General features: G+C 41.3%; 1 protein-coding gene across 4 annotated transcripts in view; it reads left to right on the plus strand.

Moving 5' to 3' along the window:
* Tjp2 (tight junction protein 2) overlaps positions 1–17929 on the plus strand; it is a 155004-nt gene that overhangs the window by 34643 nt on the left and 102432 nt on the right. Inside the window, exon 3 of one of the 4 annotated variants that reach the window (XM_087184083.1) lies at positions 6387–6451. The exons of the other annotated variants lie outside the window; for them this stretch is intronic. The gene's annotated coding sequence lies outside the window, so the exon portion shown is untranslated. The remainder of the gene's footprint in view (positions 1–6386; positions 6452–17929) is intronic. 4 annotated transcript variants of the gene reach the window in all.

Below are 17929 nucleotides of genomic sequence, written 5' to 3' on the forward strand. Positions count from 1 at the left end.
CTGTCTACCTGCCAACAAGATAACTAATTAACTTAGCTATCTATAATATTCCCCCCTCTGAAGAAGTACCCCTAACTGCTGTGAGGGGACAAAGGAGGAGGACCGTTCTGGCTACTTCCAGCTGAAGAGGGTCATAGTTGTGATCAGCAGTTAGAGTTACTCTACAGAGGGTTTCCACTGGGAGGAACTAGTAATAGCCTCCCACAAAGAGGATAAGGAGAAGGTTCAGGGGACTTCAGAATCCAACACAGAAGTCGTATTGTATAGTTTAGCAGTTATGAGCTGTTTACAAGGTCGATCTGGTGAATCCCAGGAAAAGAAGTCTAGCACATTTGTCATTGGTTCCATTTGTATGACTGCTTGGAGTTTGGCAGGCTCTAGGCAAGAATAAACAAAACTTTTAAGAAATTAGCGTAATCTAAGCATGAGCACACTAGAATGAAAGGGCAGACTGAGGAGAAAGTCACACTTAGAAATTGAAATAGTGATTGTAACCTGCTGACTCAGATTCATTTATTTTTTCTTTTCTTTTCTTTTTTTTTTTTTTTTTGGTACCAGGGATCAAATTTGGGTCCTTGCTCTTGCGAGGCAGGTGGCAGAACCACTGAGCTAAATCCCTGGCCCCTTAGATTCTTTTATTGATAAGAAGTTATCTAAAAGTCTGATACTTTGTCATAAGTCTTTCTCATTTGAGCTGTAAGATGATAAAAGATAATCACTGACCCCTTCTGGCAGTTTCCAGCTCTACCAGTAGCTGACCATGATTATGGATCATTAGAAAAAAAACTATGGTAAAATCTATAATAGCTCAGCTAGAGTTTTATATTTCTTAGTGAAATTTGTTCTTCTGTAGGGTTTTTATCATGAATGGGTGTTGAACCTTGTCAAATGCTTTTTCTTCATCTGTTGAGATGATCATACAGTTTTTGCTCTTGGCTCTGTTAATTTAGTTTATTACATTTATTGATTTGTGTATGTTGAACTATCCTGCAACCCTAAGATGAATCATACTTGGTCATGGTATACAATCTTCTTGATTTGCTGCATTCTGTTTGGTAGTATCTTACTGAGGATTTTGGTCTGTGTTTATTAGGGAGATTGACCTATAGTTCTCTTTTTTTGGCTGGATACTTCCCTGGTTTTGGTATTAGGGTAATGCTTGCTTCCAGGAATGCATTTGGAACTATTGCTTCCCTTTCAATTTCATTAGAGTTTGAGAAGTAGCAGCATTAGATCTTCTCTAAATTTCTTGTCGAATTCAGCAGTGAATCCATCATGGCCGGGGCTTTTCTTTGATGGTAGGTTTTTAATTACATCTTCAATTTCATTGGCTGGTACTGGTTTATTTAGAATTTTTATGTCTTCTTGATTCAGCTTTGGTAATTCATATGTATCAAGGAATCTGCCCATTTCTTCTGTGTTTTCCATCTTATTAGAATACAAGTTCTTAAAGTAGGTATTGATGATCTTCTAGATTTTTGTAGGATCTGTTGTGATTTCACCCTTTCATTCCTAATTGCATGAATTTGAGTCTTTTCATTCTTTTTGTGATAAGGTTGGCTAAGAGTTTGTCAATTTTATTTAATCTTTCAAAGAACCAACTCTTCAATTTGTTGATTTTTGTATTGTTTTCATAGTCTCGATTGCATTAATTTCTGCTCTGATATTTATAATTCCCCCCCTTGTACAAGGCTTGACTTGCTCTTCTTTTTCTAGAAGCTTGAGGTTCAACATTACGTTGTTTATTTGAGCCTACTCTGTCTTCCTGATATAGATTTTCTCACTATAAATTTCTCTCGTAGAACTGCTTTCTTTGCGTCCCATAATTTCCAACGTGCTGTATTGGCATTATCGTTTAATTGTAGAAACTGTCTTGATTTTTTCATTAAATTTCATCTGTGACACATTGGTTGGTCAAGAGGGTGTCATTTAATTTCCATGTGTTTATGAAGATCTTGTGGTTTCTTTTGCCATTGATTTCCAATTTCATTGCACTGTGGCCTGATAATAAATATATGTGGGATAATTTCAGCTCCTTTGCATTTAGTTAAGCATGTTCTGTGAGCTAGTATGTGGTCTGTTTTGGAGAATGTCCAATGTGCAGCTGAGAAGAATGTGTATTCTGATGTTGTAGGGTGGAATACTTTGTAGATATCTACTAAGTCCATTTGTTCAAAAGTTTGGTTCAGTTCTAATATCTCATTGTTGATTTTTTGTCTGGTTGATCTGTCTGTTTGTGATGGGGTATTGCAGACCCCCATTATAATTATATTAGTGCTTATTTGAATTTTCATGCCTGTTAATATTTGTTTTATATAGTTGGGTGCATTGGTATTTGGTTCATATATATTTATGATTGTTATCTCTTCCTCTTGGATTACTACCTTTAGAAGGATGTTGTGACCTTCTTTGTCTCTCTTAATCAGTCTTGGCTTGAAATCCACTTTGTCTGCCAACAGAATAGCTACCCCTGCTTTTTTCTGGGTTCCTGTCACATGGAGTATTCCTTTGACTTTCAGTCTATGAATTTCTTTTTTAATTAAATACGTTTCTTGTATGCAGCATATTGTTGGCTCTTGCTTCTTGATCCATTCTGCCAGTCTGGTTCTTTTAATTGGTGAATTGAAACTGTTAACATTAATGGAACTATTAACATTAACATTATAACTGATATGTATTGACATCCCTGTAACGTTATTTTTCTGTTGTTGGCACCCTTCTTTCCTTTCCTTCCTCTCTTTGTTTAATTTCTTGCTTTTCTTGGTAGATTCATCCTTTGGGGTTCACGGAGTTGTAATCTTTATTATCTCTTTTTAGAATGTCCTTCAGAACACTTTAGAGTGCTGGTTTCATGTTCATGAATTTCTTCAGGTGTTCTTTGTTATGGAAGTTGTTTTCTTTTAGGGCTTGAAATACTCCAACCTCTCCTTGACTTGAGGGTTTGTGTTGAAAAGTCTGCTGTGATTCTGATGGACTTTCCTTTATAGGTGATTTGTTTCTTTTCTTTAACAGCTTTTAATATTCTGTTCTTGTGTTGAATTTCTGGAATCGTGACTATTATATTCCTTGGTGAAGTTTTTTTTTTTTCAATCATGGCTAATTGAAGTTCTATATGCCTCACTTATCTGTATGTTAAATTCCTTTTCCCTATTTGGGAAGTTTTCTGCCATTACTTCTGTGAACAGGTTTTATAGGTCATTTGTGTTATGTTCTGCTTTTTCATTGACTCCAATCAATTGTATGTTATTCTTCTTTGCATCATCTAGCAGATGCTGGATTGATTTCTTATGGTCCCTTGCTATTTTTAAGAAATCTCTCTTTTCATGATTGCTAACCACAATCCTGTCTTCTATATCTGATATTTTATCCTCACATTTGCTCATTCTGCTGCATATACTTTCAATGGAATTTTTAATCCAGCTATCTGTTTGGATCTGTTTCATGGATTCCATTTCTTTCCTATGCTGGGCATTCACGGTGTCTGTCATTTTCCTGAGCTCTTCTATTCTTTTTATCTGTATCTGCTCTACAGTCACTAAGCATGTCTTTTATTATGGTCACCATCTCTGTAGGGCTGCATTCATCTGCTGTGTTATTTCCATGGTTACCATTTCAGAACATTCAGGTGGGTGGCTTTTGGGGTGTTCCACCTCATTGCTCCCTGGGTTTGCTTTTGGTGAGCTGAAAGTCTTGGGGGGGGTTGCGTCTTGTTTAAGTGTCTTCTCATTTCTTCTTCTTCTTTTTTTTTAGTTTAATTCCTGGGTTGATGTTTATAAATTCTTTGTGGCAAGTAGCTTTATTGCCAGTGTTCAGAACGCTTAGGAAATGACTATTTCTCAGCGGTGTCGTCCAGGTATAGATGGCTTTTGGGCTTTGAGTCTGTTACAAAATCCTACCTCTTCAGTTTATTGGGGATGAGAAGTTTCTGCCTATTTGGCCCAGCTCTCAGTTTTTTGGCTCTGGCCTATAGTATTTTTTAAGACTTTTAGGCAATCCCAGTCTTTTGTACCAGGAAGAATAACTTATTAGCACAATTATGTCGCCTTGGCTGAAGTAGTACAATCAGCAATAACAATAGCATCAAACACTGCCTAGAAAATGACAAACTGTGGTAACTATTAATTTTCCATCTTTAACCATATGAACTAGATTTGTAGTTATATAACAAAATCTAAAATGAACCAGAAAATTGTTTGCAATAAATAAGCCCTCAATGTGGCCATTTTACCCTTAGGGGAGAAGATTTAAAAGGGGGTAGGGGGAAAAATAGAGAAATAGAAGAGGAAACGATTAGAAGTAAGGCTGGAGGATAAATGAAGCTCACATAAACTTTGGGAAACTGGTGAAGAAGACAGGAGGGAAAGAGAGAAGGAAGAGATTTAAAAAAAGAACAGAAACAGAATAACAACAACAAAAAACCCTAGAAACTGAATTCACACTCATATAAAAATGAGAACAAACAATCAAGAAAAAATGAGACAAAAGAAGAACAAAAAGAAGGAAAGAAGGGAATGGAATTAATATGAGAAAATGAAAAAATGGAAACAAAGTCTTTGTAAATAGGGAGGAATGGAGGGGTTGAAGGGAGGGCAGGGGAAGGGGGAAAACATAAGAACCAAGAGACTATGTAAAGGTGCATATCTCCAACGAATGTCATTATATCGTACACCTAAAATGTACCAATAAAAGGATATACAAAGAAAGGAAAAAGAAAGAAAGAAAGAAAAGAAAAGAAAGAAAGTTCAAGCCGAACCTGGGCAATTTATTGACTTAGAAAGACCTTGTCTCAAAAATAAAAACTAAAATTGAAAACTAAATATAAAGGGGTAGCAACATAGCTCATCCTGAAGGCCCTGGGTTCAATCTACATTACAGGAAAGGTGTGGGTGGGGTGGTGCTGCTGTAAAAAAAAAAAAAAGAACAAAAACCTGAAAAGAGAAGGGGAAAAAAAAGAAGAAAATAAGAAAAAACCAGGTCTAATTCAAGGCATGTCTCTGCTATCACTGGTAGACAGCATGGGCAGAGTCCAGATCTGAGTTGATTAATCCCAGCAAGCCAGCCATAGCTTTGCCGTGGGGTAGTGAATAATCCCAGTAAGCCTGCACTTTTTTTTTTGGTACCAGGGATTGAACTCAGGACCTTGCGCTTGCAAGGCAGGCAGCAGAATCACTGAGCTAAATCCCTGGACCCAAGCCTGCACTTTTAGTTCCATTGAAGTTCAAGCTGGTTTCTGGCTGTGAGGCTGGAATCCGTTTGTCGAGCCTGAACAATAAGTACATGTGCCTCCTGCCAGCTTGAACTCAGCTCCCTAACCTCTTGCCCACCTGAACTTGGAACCCTCACTGCAACACCAGGAGCCGCTAGATGGAGCCAGCCAGTACTGTTCTGAGTTCCCAGCTCAGCCCCTCTCCAAGCTGGCTACCGGCCAATTGCCCTCTCCTGGGTGACATCTGAACTTGAATAAGTCATCAGCCACTGCAGTGCACTGTGTCCACTGCTCTGTTCCACTGGTGTGTTTCTCCATGGAAGCCTCTGGGGTCGCCAGTACTCACTGTGGGTCTGCAGGTTTGACTTGTCCTTCCCGTGTTGTGAGCCCGGCTTCAAGGAAAAAGCACCGCCTGCCACCTCCCTCCTCTTCCTTGAAATCTCTCTCTTTTCTCTCCGTGGGCTTCAGTTCTCACTTCACATCCTTCCTGAGTCCCAGGAATCCACTTCCCTCTTCTCCTCCTCACACCGCTATATTCCCATGTCTGGACACCAAATCTCAGAGAGGCTCTTTCTCTGCTGCTTACCACTCCACCACCCCAACAAAACTAGATCAAGAAGAGAGATGGTATGTAAAAAATAGTGTCTTTGGGAATAATAAGATTGATTCTGGAAAAAAAAAATAGAAAAATACTCTGTATGGTTTAGTGTTTAGAATGTAAATCTCAAAGATCTCCAAATCTCTTGGAAATAAATCATGGTTGATTTGTTTAAAACAGATCATAACTTTGGAAGCAGGAAAAGCTCCATGCATTTCTGAGACTGAAAGATTTCATTTTTGTATTTCACCTGGATCTCACATCCCAGATTAGTAAAAGACCTGACGCACTGTTTAGAAAGCCAGTCTTATTCCTTAGGGCTCCCCAGTCTGCCTCTTCCCTCCATTGATCCAGGAGAGTGGGAAAGTGCAATCTTAGCTTCCAGAGGAGAGAGGCTTGGAGACCAAAGCCTTGTGTTCCCACCGCACCATTTATTCTAGTTGAAGGCACACGGTGAGAAACGGGGGGAAGAGATGAGGCCTGTTAACATAATTAGTTTGAGATAAAACTGGGGTGAAAGAGCCACACTTCTGGAGCCATGTGCTTGCAGTGTTCACAGGTCCTGTCTCTCTGTGATGTTAGCTTTCCCTGATGATGCTGTGGTCACAAGGACAAGAATGTGGGCTGAACAAGGAGCCTGAGCAGAGGTAGGTGGCCCAAGCCAGTGCATGCTTGCTCCTGGAGAGGATATAGGGCCACATGTGGTCAACAGCTGTAGCTCACTGAGGAGCTGATTCCATCTGCAATTTGGGGCAGAGTGTGTGGGGCCAGGATAGGACAGAATGAGCATCACCAATATGTGACTAGTGTGGAAGTGACAGAGCTGTCAATCTGGAGATAACATGAACTGAGCTGATCTACACTTAACACATCTTAGGACTTTTGCTTGAGTCTTACAAACTACTTGCTTCTGCATTACCTATACTAAAATGAATTTTAGGAATTTGATCCAGCTGAACTTTTTTCTTTTCCTCAATTACTGTAGCAAATATAACTCGCAGTGTTATAGCTGTAGGTGTTATAACAGGGTCAGGCCGAGAAGAATCTAGCACACACCCTGAAAGTTGGAGGCAGATTTATTTTGCTAACAGACTGATCGGGACTTCTCCACAAAGTGATCAACCCCATCTTGGGGGTGAACAGGGTTATATACATTTGGGAAAGGAGGGGTAAGGATACAGTGGCAAGACACTCAACATTAGTTCATTGGTTAAGGTAGATACATTCAGCTTATACAATTGGATAGAAAGGTACACTAGGATCCATCTTATTTACAGATGGCAGGAAGCAGGGGTCACAGAAACACTCCTGAGAACAAAGGACAATGGAGAAAAACATGTAACATGTCCGGCAAGTCTGAGTGAGACCCAGACATGCTTTAGGTATAGGAGGGGTGAGAGCTAGGAGGAGCCTTTGCTCACTACTTGGTTAGCTACACCACAGGCTCCTTCTGGTCAGAAATCATTTCCCTGTTCAAATAACAGTTATTAATATTTATTTTTTTCATTTGGTATAGGGCATGAAACCAGAGCCTCTTGTATGGTGTGCAAGTGCTTTACCACTGAGCTACAACCCAGCCCTATACTGGTTTTAAAAAAGAACTTTAATAAAGTACTGTATTCAGCCTTTGTGTGTGTGGGGGGGGGGGGTACTTGGGATTGAACCCAGGATCTTCACCTGGGCTATGTATACCCTCGGCTCTCAAGGGGTATTCCTGTCTAGAAATAACAGGTTTCAAAACAGCATGTCTGGTGGATACTCTGTGCATGACCTGGGTGTATATAGTTGTATATAACATCAGTGTGCTTCTTGTATATAACATCTCCATGCTTATCTACTCACATACCTGGAAGGGTATACATCCAGTTACTAATACTATTGGATTTGGATGATGACATTCTTGTTGCATTTTGGTTTGAGTAAATAAACATTTATCATTTATATAAAATTAATAATTGGGCTGGGGGCTTAGTGGTTCCGCCACCTGCCTTACAAGTGCAAGGTCCAGAGTTCAGTCCCCAGTACCAAAAAAAATAATTGATGGCCAAGGATTTAGCTCAGTGGTTCTGCTGACTGCCTTGCAAGTGCAAGGTCCCCAGTTCAATCCCTGGTACCAAAAAACAAAAAAAATGAAATCCAAATGTATGCATGTGTATACAAACATATATGTGGATAAATTGAACAAGAAGGATTGTAAGACTAGAAACTTTCTTTTGTAATTCAAATGTATTTTGTAAAATTTTTCCTAATCTTTACGTTTTGATTGACTGATTGATTATGGTACTAGAGATTGAACTCAGGGCCTTTGAACTGAGTGACGCCCCCAGTCCTTATTATATTTTGAGACAGGACTTTGCTAAGGTGCCCAAGCAGAACTTGGCTTGGTGGCACAGTATGTAGTTCCAACAACGAAGGAGGCTGAGGGAAGAGGATCATGGAGTGCAGAAATTCTAGACCAGCCTGATCAACACAGTGAGACTCTGTCTGATTTATTATTTTTTTACATGCCTTCAGAGTTGTGATCCCACTGTCCTGTGTCAGGGAACTGTACCAATGTCCTTTCAGCAGAATCTCTCAAACTTCAGGGATGATGATGAAAATCACCTTGGGTGCCTGCTTAAAAATATCAATTCTTCAGGCCCCTCCTCAGATTCACTCAACCATATTCTCTGGGGAGGGGATGAACCCAGGGCCTTTGCACTGAGCCTTTATTTTTATTTTTGAGACAGCCTCATTGAGACCCTAAATTGCCCAGGTTGGACTTAAATTTGTGATCCTTTTGCCTCCAGCTGGGTGTAGGTGGGTGGTTGGTGATGATGTTTTTCACAAGTGCCTCAGGCAATTATTATCTATCATCAGAGAAATTTGGACACTGATTTATTTTGTTCTCTTCCTTTCTATTTATAAAACTCATTTGTTTCATTCTTTTAATCTATATTTAACACATGCATGCTAGAGCATAAATGTTAGAAGCCACATTTTCCATTTTAATTGAATGTGTCCAGGAAGCGCCTTTCCCAGGCCCAGCTTCCTTTGTTTTAAGAATCCCTTGCTAATTGGCACGGCTGCCCTGGAAAGCTTTTTGTTTGTATTTCTTTTCTCAGGCCACTTTCAAGTCTGAAAATCCTTTGAGCATCTAGGAGACTCTTTAACAACTTCAACCTGCGTGCATTGTGGATGGGGGATACTGAATTCTTAGGGCATGTGAATTTTGGCAAAGTTTTTTTTACAGCAATTGAAGTGTCATAGAGGTCTCTTGGGTTTCTCTGAAGACTGTTTGTCTCCAAAGGAGGTTGGACCCCCGGAGACCTCACCTTAGATCCCTGACTTGCCTGAGAAAGAAGAACCTTTAAACTTTTTAAAGTTTATAATTTTTACTTACTAAAGTGTTTTTTGTAAAGTAGTTTTGGGGGAAAGGGAGCTGTGAAATTCACTTAGACACACATTCACCTTTGAATCAAGGATTCTAATGAACTAACCCATTGGTTGGATTCTAATTGCATGTATGTGCCTTTTTAAATAGAGCATGGGAAGAGTTTCACAAACTTGATTTCTCATCATTGTTTGGATAAAACTCACTTTTTTTTTTTTTTTTTGCTATATCAGTAAAAACTTTCTTGAATTCTCTTACAAGGAACTAAAGGAGTATCCCCACTCTCGAGGCCAGCCTGGACTACCCTGCAAGACTCTGTCTCAAAATAAAGTTTAAAAAGGGCTGGGGAGCTGGTTGTACTGGCACACAGCACTGTGCAACTCACTGATTTCAGCACTGAGGGAGGCTAAGGCAGGAGGATCATACATTTGAGCCCAGTCTGAGCAATTGAGTGACTTCAGGACACCCTCGCTCAAAAAAGGGGGTTCAGGGCTGGGGATGTAGCTCAGTGGTAGGGTGCCCTTGAGTTTGATCCCCAGTACTGCCAGAAAAGAAAAAAGGAAAAGAAAGAAGAGAACAGAAGGGAGGGCAGGATGGGGATGTGGCTTGGGTTCAATTCCAGCACCAGGGGGAAAAAGGGAATGGAAGAGAAAACAAATAAAACAACAGCAAAAAATATCCTCCTTCCTCCCCATTTGTCTCCCTCCACCCCACACCTCATTTGTCTTATTACAGTAGAGAGAATCATTAGAGTGATGGCCAGGGCCGCAGGCCTTGAGGACAATGGGCTTTGAATGTGACAGAGCTGGGCTTCCATTCTGTACATAGCGTCTACTGTACTTCAGCATGTACTTGGGTAGCTGCTTTCTGTCTCTGAAATGGCTTTCTTTTTCCTTTTCCTTTTTCTGGGGTGCAGCATGGCACCAGGGATTGAACCCAGCGGCTTCACTATGAGCTCCATGCCAGCACCCCCTCCCTGTTTTTTTTGGGGGGTCGGGCCAGGGATCAAACTTGGGTCCTTGCGCTTTCTAGGCAGGCAGCAGAACCACTGAGCTAAATCCCCAGTCCCCAGCCCTGTTTTTGTTTTTTGGGACAGGGTTTTACTAACTTGCCCATGCTGGGCTTGAACTTGCAGTCCTCCTGCCTCAGCCTTCCCAAGGGCTGGGATTACAGGTTTGTGCCATCCCACCTGACTTATTTTCTGTTGTTGGTTTAATAGGAAGTTAACAGGTGGCATCTGTTCCTAAAAAGAGACCGCAGCTTTCATGTGCTCTGTGGTGTAAATAGTAGTAAGGTAATAAAAACTGTACTAAGGTGGAGCATGGTGTCTCTGAGGGCCAGGCATCCTGCCAGGGAGGATGAGTTCCCGAATACTGTGGAACATTCCCAAAGGCCCCATCTCCAAACACAATCACATTGAGGTTAAAGCTTCAACACAGAAGGGAAAGGAACATTCAGCCCACAATAGACACGGTTGCAGGAAATTTGGATTGGTGACCTTTTTAGCAACTGATGACTTTTTAAGGGTTTAAGCACATAAAAAGACATCATGATCTGATCTACCTTGTAAAGAGATTATCTTGGCTACTGGGGAAGACTGGATGGGAGGGAAGGAGATGGGTGAGGCTGGATCCAGGTTCGTACCAAAGGGGGAGCTTTTGAGAAATGTTCTAAAACTGAAATGTAATTTTAGAAAGACTAATCTCATATTTTTCATATATTGGGGTTTTTTAAATTTTAGAAATATCTTTGGAAACTTAACCATTGAAAAATGTTTGAATAAGGGACATGAATATAATCAAAATGCATTACACACACTGAAACTCCCTCCTCTCCCCAGTAGTAAAACTGAGGAGCAGGTTAGGGAAGGAAGGGTTGATACTGTGGGTGATTTGGAGTCCGGAATGGGTTTCTAGGTTTTTGTATGGAACAAAGAATTGGGCAGTGCATACAATGGTATGGGAAAAGCAGATAAGTTTAATGAAGTTTAAAGGGGCAAGCAGGCTCAGGCAGGCAAAAACCAAACAGCAGGAAAGGAAAAGAAAGGAAGGGAGGAATGGCTTGGGCAGGGCCAGCACGCTCTCTCCTGGTTGGGAATTACAGGAATTTTCTAAGGTGGGCGCAGGGATCTTTATCTCTTTTAATCTCTGCCTTTGGGTTGTAGACTTTAGGACAAGGGTGGTGGTGGGGCTGGCCAGGTTCAGGTGTAGGGAGGGGAGTGGTCCCATTGCCCCAGTTGTACTGTCTGTATTAGGGTAATGATTGAAGTATGTTCTATACATGTACAGATCTGCCAAAATAAAACCCATTAATCTGTATAACCAATATATACCAACAAAAAAATGTCAAAAAAAAAAAATAAAAGAAAGGTTAAAAAAGAAATTTGTTTTCTTCCACTTTAGATCATCCTTTTAGGGGATCAAATATTATGTAGAAGAAATATTTACCTTGCATTCATGAGTCTCTTGTTTCATTCAAGGTTGTTGTTATTATTTGTTGGGTGCTGGGGATGGAACCTAGGGCCTGATGCATGCTAGATAAGAGCTCTAGCTCTTGAGCAACACCCCCACCCTCATTCAGGTTTATTTTTCTTCTGTCAGTATCAAGTAGACCTTTAGTTGTTCTTTTTTATTTTTTAAATTAAAATACTGTAGTAGGATCTCACTTGTGTTAGTCATTTTGCTCTGGATAGTCATCCATGTGGCCGTCTGTGTACATGTCTGGAATGTTCACTGGATGCTAAAGATGGTTATTAGGACTTTAGACAATTTCTGAATTTCTTTCTGCTTTTCTGAACTGCTAAAATGCTTTATAATGAGCATGTAGTCATTTTGGCAAAACACATCAGTCTAAAAGTTTAACAAAAATGAAAGTAGTCTTTAGTAACTGATATGGGCCATAGGATATAGGGATGCTATATGGACCTCCAAATAATACAAAGGAAATATGATAACACCCAACCTTCTAGATGTCTGATACTCTGAGTTCATGTTCTCTCAAACAGAAGAATAAATTTTAGGAACAATGGAGGTATGGAGGTTAAGGGTAGAAAGAATTTATTGAGGGCAAGATGGCTTCTGCCTAAGAGAGACAGAAGGGGGCCCAAAAATTGGGTTACCCGCAGACCCCGCTTCTCAAGGGAATTTTATAGAGGAAAACCCTGAGGTGAGGTGGTTATAAGGTGGGACAAAACTATGGTCAACTAATAAGATTACAAGTACAGTTGCTCAGGTAATACTGATCCAGTGGAAAATCACAAGATGGGTATGTGGTTGGACAAAACTATGATCACCCAATAAGATTACAAATTTAGTCACTTTGATTAAATGGGGATGCAAGTTACATAGCAAGTGCACAGGGACGAAACAAGGCTTTCTCCGGAAAGGGGTGGGGTAAAGTCTTGATCACCCACCCTGGAGATTGATGCCTATTTAGAATATCAATTACTGCTGTTCAACCTTAGGGAAAATATGTGTGTTGTCAATTCTGTTTGTCTTGAAGCCTGGCCTTCAATGAATGCACGTCCTGCCACAACTGTCTTCTGCACTGACTTCTTTGAGGGCCCAGCCGTGTCTAATTGCCTATAATATTTCTAACTAACTTAGCTGTCTACAATAATAACTGTGCAACACTGTAAATAGTGTAATGTTACCTAGTTTACTGACTAGAAGAATGGAAATGCTGAGACACTAAGATGTATGGGCATATTTGAAAAGTGGTGTTATGGTTTGTGTTTAGATGTCCCCCCAAAGCATCATGTGGTCATAGGTAGGGCTTTTTCAGAGGTGACTGGGTCTAGAGTGTGTGATGCTGGAATTGATTCAGGGTTCCATGCTAGGCTCAAGGGCACTAGGATTAAGGGTGTGAGTGCTGCCTGCCCTAAGTAGTCTGGATAAGATATAACGGATAGAAAGGGGTGTGGTCTATCCCTTGTTGCTTTTGCTACCTTGTGTGGGCCATGAACTGTTTTCTTCTCTTCGATTCCATCCTTCCTTGGAGGCAGCAGATTATGGACCGAAACCTCTACCGAATATGAGTTAAATAACCCTTTTCTCCTTTAATTTTGGGTTTGGTATTTTGTCTCAGCAGTGAGAGAAGTACCTTAAGTGTCTTAGGTACCAGAGAATTGAGGCCCTTGCTGTGACTGTACCTGACTATGTGGTTTAGGAGCCTTTGGAACTGGCTTGTGGGAAGGGGAAGAGTTAGGAAAGGTTTGGAGATGCCTGCTGAAAAAGCAGAGCTGGAATGCCATAGGCTGTTCTTGATGGGAGATTTTGGTCAGAGCTCAGAAGACCAGAATGCTGATTGAAATTCTGCTGGTAAAGACCAGGCTACAGTGGTGTGGCTACTGTTGGGGCTTTTAGTCAGATTTACATTGAGAATCAAGACCAGAGAGCCCAACACAATGACTTTAAACATTTTGAGTTTGGCCAGAAGGGAAGCACCAGTAAAGGTGTGGACTGCAAAGGTAGAGCAGAGATGGATTGCTGAGAAGGAACAGGACAGTGGAAAAGATGGCCTGAGGGCCAGCAGGACTCTAAACTTGGTGGCCTTAAAATTGCAAAAGTGAAAGAGTTTGCTTTGAGAAGACAGCCTTAGAGTACCATGTTCCAGAATGGTGGTGACCTAGGGAAGTTGTTTTGGGATTTGGTTCATAGCCACTGGACCCCTAAAGCCAAGAGAGAAGAAAGCCTGGCTCCAGCTGACAGCAGACCTTGGCATCATCCACGTGGTGCTGGTTTTAGGCTCAAGCAGAATGTAAGAGTTGTAGGAAGGCTTCAACCTTTCGGAAGACGGCCTGGGAGGCCAGGCAGTGTGCCCCTGAGAGGACAGTGCTTGAAGCTGTGAGTGTGAACCGAAGGTGCAGTGGAGACCCCAGAAGGTTGGAGAAGCCAGAAACATGGATCATCCAAGGAAAGCTGCAAGGAGGGAGCAAAGCCAGCCAAAGAAAGAAGCCAGGAGAGCTGCAGTCATCACAAGTACCATAGGGGTGGAGCCACCCAAGCCCTCTGGAGTTCACAACTTGCTCCAGATTGCAGGGGATGCTGGAAGTGGAACTGTGGGACTTAATGTTTGCCCTGCTGGATTTTGTTCTTGTTTTGTTCCCATTCCTTGCTATCCCTCTGTTTGTAGCTTTTGGAAGGGAAATGTCTATCTTGTGCCATTGAATCTTGGAAGTGTTTAACTTTCTATTCATTTCCACAAGGGCTTGCAGCTAAGAGTTTGCCTTAAATCTCAGAGGCGCCTTTGGACTTGGACTTCTCAGCAATGCTGAAACTGTTAGGACTTTGGCACCTCTTGGAGATGGGCTAAATGCCTTTTGTGTAAAGGGATGTGCATGAGTCTTTGGGGGGTCAAGAGCATAATGTTATGAGGGCCAGGGATTTAGCTCCGTGGTTTCGCCACCTGCTGCACAAGTGCAAGGACCCGAGTTCGATCACCGGTACCAAAACCGCCCCCCCAAAACCCCAGAATGTTATAGCTTGTGTTTAGATGTCCCCTCAAATCCTCCTGTGGTCATAGGTGGGGCTTTTTCAGAGGTGGCTGGATCTAGAGTGTGTGATGCTGGGATTGATTCATGGTGTAATGCTAGGCTCAAGGGCACTAGGATCAAGGGTGTGAATGCTGCCCACCCTAAGTACCCTGGAGAAGATACAAGGGCTAGAAAGAGCTGTGGTCATCCCTTGTTGCTTTTGCTACCTCATGCACGCCATGAACTGTTTTTCTCCTCTGCCATGCTTTCTGAGATGCCACCCTGCCTTGGAGCCAGCCAATTATGGACTGAAACTTCTACAAACTATGATTTAACTAAACCTGTACTCCTTTAACTTAGGGTGTTGGATATTTTATGTCAGCAACGAGAAAAGTAACCTAGACAAGTGGCAACCTAGAACCACTATCTGATCTTTTCACATAGTAAGTACGAGGATACAGGACCAATCCTGAAGGCAGGCAGCTGCGAACTGCTTTTCAATGAACTAGAGAGAGAATGCTTCCAAAAGTAAAAGCAAGAATTTCTGGCTGCCCAAAAGATGAAAGCAGGCTTGAGTGTTTTTCTAGAGGTTTATAATGTACTCCTCTTTTATTTTACAAGTTTCTTTTTTTTTTTTTTGGTACTGGGGATCGAACTCAGGACCTTGTGCTTGCAAGGCAGGAAGTGGCACCACAGAGCTTAAACCCCCAGCCCTTATTTTACATGTTTCTAAGTGGTGAATGACAGCCTGAAAATAAATTGCTGTCTTTGCAGTACTTACAAAGCTATGGCAGTTATAGTTAAACATTGTTACATTGTATCATATTTCTAGACCCATCATAGATTTAAATGAAGAGCACTTCTATGGAGAAGTCTATTATTAGGGCCTGGCACACATAGCTCAGCGGTAGGGGGCATTGTTAGGATGTGTGAGGCCTTGGTTTAGATCCCCACCACTGTAAAACATAACATTAAACAAACAGCAAAGTTTGTTATTCTGTAGGGTTGGAGTTGAGCAGTAATGGTTGGTAGGTACTAGAAGGTTCATATTCAAGTTAAGTAGTCCTTTGGCTGCTTAGGATTTTGGAAGCTGGGGAGTCTGTAACCACTCCTCCACTCCCACACAAAAATAAAATAAAATTAAATTAAAATAAAAACAAAGACTATTTTGACAAACTTGTAAGGTGAGCAAGAATAATATAACTAAGCCAGGCATGGTGGCACAAGCCTATAATCCCAGCACTTGGGAGGCTGAGGCAGGAAGATTATCACGAGTTTGAGGACAGCCTGGGTACACAGTGAGTTCAAGGCCAGCCTGAACTACACAGTGAGACCGTGTCTCAACCGACATATATATATATATATATATATATATATATATATATATATATATACATACACACACACACACATATATAAAACTAGATGAGGGGCGAAGCAGCAGTTGAAAGGCCACCCTTCTGGACGTAACTAGGGAGTATGGAGTGCTGTGGTGGCTGGGAGAGGGTCTTGTAGGAAGTGTGGGCAGTGACTGGTACCAGTATTTGGAATGAGGAGGAGGGAGATGTGGGTGGAATGCGGGGCTGTTTCTGCAGAAAACCATCCCATCCCTCAGGCAGGGTTTCAGGTGCTGCTTAGGGCACTTTCACCATCCCTCTACTTGAGTACTCAGCCTAGTTATCATTTGTTTACCTATCTGTCTTAGTCCTACTGTGAGGGTTTTTCTGTCACATGTTGTCTTTATGGAAGAAACATTGTTTATGCTTCAAGTCTCCAGGGTACAAAACACCTCAATTCCTCAATCTGCACATTTCTCAGTGTTTACATTGTTCCCAGCTAACACTATGTAACCATATATATAGTAACCAGCTGGGGATTTAGCTCAGTGGTGCCACTGCCTGCCTTGCAATCACAAGGTCCCGAGTTGGATTCCTGGTACCAAAAAAAAAGTAGTTTCATATATATAGCAACCATATATACAGGCATACATATACATAGATATAGATGTATAGGTGTATGGAGATAGATACATATGTATGTATGGACCCCAGATCTTGTTTTTCTTCATGAAATCTGACAAAAAGGCATTTAGTTTATAATGGTCTTCTGAACAATCTGTTCAGAAATCATATATTGTACTATAAGCTTAAAGTGTTGAAAAAAATTTTCCACTGCAGAAACAACTCAATTTAGAAACATGTATACATAATCTTATCAACTCATTATTTCCCAGATACTTTCTAATTCCTTTATAAATAATTCATAATTCCACCCTTGCTATTATAGGTTAGGTGAAATTGGTGCACTTTTTCCTTGATAATTATATTGTTATTATTCCTCTGATTAGCTTTTCTTCTTATAATTTTAAAGGATGGTTTACTCTGTCAGTTAAGTTGATTAACTGGAATGTAGTAGCCCTCCATCACTGGATGTCGATGGTGTCTATCATTCATGACTAGGAATTGGCACCCAGTGAAGTGCTGCTGGACACCTAGGCACCCACTGTAATCCACCCACCAGTCCCATCTGTCCTTGGACAGCTCTGGCTAATGTCAGCAGTGGTCCTCTACTTAAGGAGAATTTTCCAGGGTTTTTTTGGTTTGTTGTGTTTTTAGACAGCATCTTGCTGGGTAGCCCTGGTTGGCCTTAAACTTGTGATCCGCCTGCTTCAGCCTCCCAAGTGCTGAGTTTCAGGCATGTGCCACCATGCCTGGTGTGTTTTCAGTTCCGATCTTACCTAACTACCTCGTAATTCCTCCAAGTTGTTGGCTAGGCTCCCCTTCCTGAAATTTATTCTTCCCTTGACTTTTTGGATACTCTTCTCTAGAATGGCTTTTTCCACCCTTCCTGGCAGTGCCAATTGCCCTGGATATTGGCATTCCCGTGGACAGGTCCTGTCCTTGGTCCTTTCTTGCCTCAACCTACATCAGGTCACTTGAGTAGTCTCCTCTCATATGACCTGCCTGCTCATGACTTTAGCTTCCACAATACATTGCTGATTCCCATATCTCTTCCTCCATCCCAAATCTTTCTACCCAAATATTCATCAGTGCCTCGATTGTTATGGGTTATCCGCCTGGATGACCCATAGTGCTTGTGTATGCATCTATAACTAAAGTCATCATCTTTCCTCAAGCCCTTCCCAGGATCTGCTGTCACTCTTGTGTTCTCTTTTTCAGTCAAAGCCGCTATCATCCACTTAAATAAGCAAAGAACCTGAGAGTCACCCTGGCTCACTTCCCTGTTGTCTCCCCATATCTAACTAATCAGGCAGTCACC

The sequence above is a fragment of the Heterocephalus glaber genome, unplaced genomic scaffold (assembly GCF_053883595.1).
Source record: "Heterocephalus glaber isolate CG9 unplaced genomic scaffold, H.glaber_assembly_v1.0 deba00001481, whole genome shotgun sequence".
Classification (NCBI taxonomy): domain Eukaryota; kingdom Metazoa; phylum Chordata; class Mammalia; order Rodentia; family Bathyergidae; genus Heterocephalus; species Heterocephalus glaber.